This window comes from Carettochelys insculpta, chromosome 6, assembly GCF_033958435.1.
Source record: "Carettochelys insculpta isolate YL-2023 chromosome 6, ASM3395843v1, whole genome shotgun sequence".
NCBI classification, from domain to species: Eukaryota; Metazoa; Chordata; order Testudines; family Carettochelyidae; genus Carettochelys; species Carettochelys insculpta.
In genome coordinates, this window is record NC_134142.1 from 54,289,484 (window position 1) to 54,294,520 (window position 5,037).

Here is a 5,037-nt window from a genome sequence, read left to right on the forward strand (position 1 = left end):
AACCTGCTGCAGGGAGTTATTCCCTCATAGGCAGGGGGGAGAGCCACGAGGCTCTCAACCCTAATTCCGGAGTCACCTCTTATGATGATCTGGGCGCTCAACCTCCCTCTCGAACAGGGGGGAGCAGATGGAATGGAACCGCCTCCTACGACAGTTCCCAAGGTTTGGGGTCGCCTCTTACGACGACTCCCTAGATTGGACTGCCAGGTAACGGCTAGCCCAAGGTAAGAAACACCTTTCACGGTAGTTTCCAAATACAATATCCGTCCCTATTACAGGCCAGTCAAATTAATCCTTGCCTCTTATTGGCAAAGTAAATTATGCTTTTAGAATGCTCTGAGGGGTGAAGGTATCTCAGGCCGGCTATAAATAGCGCCGTGTGCTTTACATGGGCGAGTAGAAACAAAGGGTTACACAGTTCGGATTGTGTTAGCAGAACTGGGGCAGTCCCAGCCTACCACCTATAATGCGTTGCTGCTATTGGTTAGCACATCCAGCAGCAAGCAAAGATACAACAACACGTGTAAAATACACACATTAACCAGGTCATTACAAGTACATTTGATTGTTACCTCTCCTTCCTTAGCTCTGTTTCCAGGCGCTGGGCCTGCAATCGCTTCTTTCAAGAGCTAGGAAAGTATGGCTGCACAGGCGCGTTTTTACAGCGCCGCGCTAGGCCTGACAGGAAAGAGGATTGAAGAAAAGAACCAGGAGGAAAAGAACCAACTTGGGATACAAAAACTTCCTGTAACAAATTTGTAAATAAGCAAGCAAATTTGTAGTGATTTCAGAACAGCCTTAGTTCTCCCCAGCGGCCACGGCAATGGTCAAGGAGGAGAAGGGCAGGACCGCTGCTGCGGTTTGTCCCTGTCACAGGGTGCACGCTCATTAGGCGGCATCACCTGCCGGAACAAACCCTCCGGGAAAAACCAGAGCCTTCAAAATGGCTGCAATCAGGAGCTCTTCTTTGTCCCTCGATGACTATGGGCACAAAGTCCGAGTTCCTGAAGGCGTCCTCTTCGGGTCTTCGACGTCCCTCGGCAGCTGGGGTATGATGACTGACACGAAGCTTGTCACCTTCTTTTCTTCTTTCTTCTTCAGCTCAGTCCAGGTCCAGGTCCCCAGAAGGAGTGAGAGCAAGGGCCTCAGGCTCCTAACTTGATAGGGCCTGTGAGGACCTGTTTGAAGTCCATGTTGCATTTTGGTTGCCATAACAACCAAAGAAAGCTATATGTTACATATTCAGTAGGTATCCAAAACTAACCAACTAACTATTAGGATTTCAAACTGTAACTTATACATCTTAACTGCCTCTCATAAATATTTACACCAACTGTCATTTTCTAACTGCCATTCTTGTTTACTTCATTCTAGACAGTTCTATATGGTGTTTTCAAAGGGGATTTTTTACAGTAGATTTTTATAATGTGCTTCTATGGGCCTGATAGGGAACAAAATCATGAATTAAACAACATAGATGTTAAAATGCTCAGTTCCTAAGGCTCTTGGTTAAGATGTGGGGAGAAACACACAGACACCACAGCCCATGGCCAGGGACATATCAATCACCTCAGGTGAGCATATTTCAACAATAAGTTTTTGTGTGCAAAGACCTGCTTCATCAGATGCATGGGGGGGAGGGGTTTCAGAGGTGTATTTAAAGAATGGGGTCCCAGTAAAAGGGAGGGCCAGAGCTGACAAGGTCTGTTCAGCAAGGTGTGGATTTTAAGTGAATATTCCCAAAAAGTGTATTTCAGACTTCTAAATGTGTTTTTACTGGGAGCCTGAATCTAAGAACCACACTCTTTTAAATGGGGAATATTCTGTGCCCTGTGTACAGTCAAAGTAGCTTAAATTTGAGTAGCAAGTGCTCACAATGAACTGATTGTGAACAAAGGAGCAAACTAGAATTACTGTCAGAAATTAGCTGGCAAATAATTTTGAATTACAAATACCTCTATAGTACCTCATTCCAATTATGGTAATATGTGAGCATTTCATCTAATGAGAGTGAACAGCGATCGATTTGCAGACAATTTGCCATTAGAAAGAGGCACAATTCATCAAATAAGCAGATTGTGAAATTTCTCCCCAGCTCTTGAAGCAAACTAAACTTTATCACCTTAAATTTTGAAATTGGTCAGAAGTCCATGGGCCATATCCTCAGATGGAGTAAGCTGGCACAGATCCATTGACTGCAGTGGCTTTATGTCTGCTTTTATTATCTCGACCCACAGGAGTTAATTTTATTTGTCCTAGGGGGGTTATGTGGTTTCTAATTATGGACCAAATTAAGACTGCTTATTCATTAATGTAAGAAAACCTTTCAAAATGCCTCAGACATGGAATAATATACAGGATTATGAACAATTTAATGTATCAAATAATAACTACACCTTTATGTTTTAAAGATGCAAGTAATGTGCACCTACTGTGGTAATGACAAATTCAATATGAATTAATTCCAAGTTGTCATTGAGGAAAAATTGACTCGCTCCATAGACATTGCCAGCTTAAAGAAACAAATGCAGTACTGTATGTTAACCAGATGCAATATGGTTGAGGAAGTCTCCTTCCTCTGATGCATGAGGCATTGTTCAGGGCCAGAGCCAGGATACCAGATTTGATTGGATCATTTGTCTGACCCAAATATGGCAAATCATTTTTTTTCCTTTTTCTTGTGAATCAAAGGACTTATGATTAGTAATCAAACTGGACTGGGCTTTTTTTTTAAAATCCAGGGGGTGAAATCCTGGCTTCACAGAAGTCACTGGCATAATTCTCATTGACTTCAGTGAGACCAGGATTTCAAATCTCTCTGAGAATCTAATCTACAGCTGTGCATTTTAAAATCTCCAATGGCAAAATACTAGGCAGATAAAATAAATGAATGCTACAGAACACCCGGGATAGGAGCAGATAAGGCCACATGATGAGAACACAGGCTTGTGTTGCTAAGCTCTGTGTAGCTTTCGACTTCTTTACTGTGCTTCTTGAACTAGTAGGGAAAAATGCAGTTGTTTGTGAGGAGCCATTCTGCATTATTTCTATATAAATTCATTCACATGAAACATTTCTTTTAGACCTAGTACTTTACTTGGCCTTGTCTTCTTCCATCTCCATCCAAACAGTGAATCCCTATATGCTCCCATCTGCTTTTGATTCAGTGCTGTGATGTATGGCAATATTAGTTTCCTTTGTTTTGATTGTTACACCACCATGGCTGTGTCTACACGTGCCCCAAACTTCGAAATGGCCATGCAAATGGCCATTTCGAAGTTTACTAATGAAGCGTTGAAATGCATATTCAGCGCTTCATTAGCATGCGGGCGGCAGCCGCACTTCGAAATTGACGCTCCTTGCCGCCGCGCAGCGCGTCCAGACGGGGCTCCTTTTTGAAAGGACGCCGCCTACTTCGAAGTCCCCTTATTCCCATGAGCTCCTGGGAATAAGGGGACTTCGAAGTAGGCAGCATCCTTTCGAAAAGGAGCCCCATCTGGACGCGCCGCGCAGCGGCAAGGAGCGTCAATTTCAAAGCGCGGCTGCCGCCCGCATGCTAATGAAGCGCTGAATATGCATTTCAGCGCTTCATTAGTAAACTTCGAAATGGCCATTTGCATGGCCATTTCGAAGTTTGGGGCACGTGTAGACGTAATAGGTGGTTGCACGGGGGGGGATGCAGCGCCCCCCCCTCTGCGTCCTGGCCCAGGGCCCTTATTGTAGCAGTGTAGTTGGCTGCTAGGTCAGTGGGGCTCCAGTCAGAAATGTTCTGACTTGAGGTCCTTGCTATTCCCTGGGCTACTTCCCTTCTCTCCCTTCCCTGCCACCCAGCACATACCTGGGCATTAGTTCAGTGTATTGGGGACTCAAGGGGGTTCAGCTGGGGTCTGGGTGGTCCAGGCCAGTCCTCAGCCATGTGCAGGTCCAGCGGCCCCAACCAGTCCTCAGGCATAGACCAGTGTAGGCATTTGGGCTGATCCTCTTTGTTGGGCATGGCTGGCATCCCAGGCCCATCACAGGTCTAGCGATCCCAACCAGTCCCTGGGTGCAGGCTGGTGCAGGCATCCAGGCTGGTCCTCTGAGTCAGGCACAGGTGGCAATCCAAGCTGGTCTTCCAGGTCAAGGACCCCTTGTGGGCCTGGCCAAGGCTCAGCCTCCCAGACAGGGAGTGCTTGGCTGACCTTTGGTTCCTCTAGAGGTTGGAGGCCCTCTGAGCTCTCAGGTTGGGCTTTCATAGTCCTGGCGCTGCCTTCTGGCTTTTGATCAGGTGACCAGAATGTGTTAGGCGCTGCCCAAAGTGACTCCCGGAGGGGTTCCTCTACATGTGGGTCAATGGGTAGTCACTCCACCCCACTACAGACTTCCACTGATTAAATTAGAAGAGAAGCTATGTACAAAATGTCCTAAGATAGACATGGCTTTACTGCAAGCAAGTTATGAACTAGCCATTTATCAGGTACACTGTGTTTTTCTGTGAATCATCCACAGTTCAGTTACATTCCTCACAGGAAGTCAGTCACCAGTTTGTTACAGAGAAGTGTGAAAGGGCTCACAACCAGCTACCAAGAGGAGTTTCTAAATCTAAACTTTAAAATAAACACATCTAAAAAATAAGGACAAATTTGCATAGGGCCTGTGTAAATCAATGCAGCCCTTGAGCAACTGTGACCTATGCGTGAAGTTATGTGGGCTTCTCTGCTATCTAGAAAAATTAAGTGTTACTTCCAGTACCATAGCAACATCATGCATAATGCTTTTCTTAAAGAAAAACATACAGAAATGTATCCTGAACATTTTTATGTGCTATGTAATGTTTTATTAGGAAATAAGAGCTCCTATTAACTGATGTGTAGCGCTCTTAATTTTCAGCTCTCACTCTTGCCTCTTACTCCCCATATTTTACAAGAAATATCTGTAGTCAGATTAGATTTTTGGGAGCAGTGGATTAACTTCAGAGTATTTCATAAAGTAAAGATTGTCATAAAACCCGGGCACAGACACTTCAGTCCCTGTGGGATAGACACAGTGGACTATCAT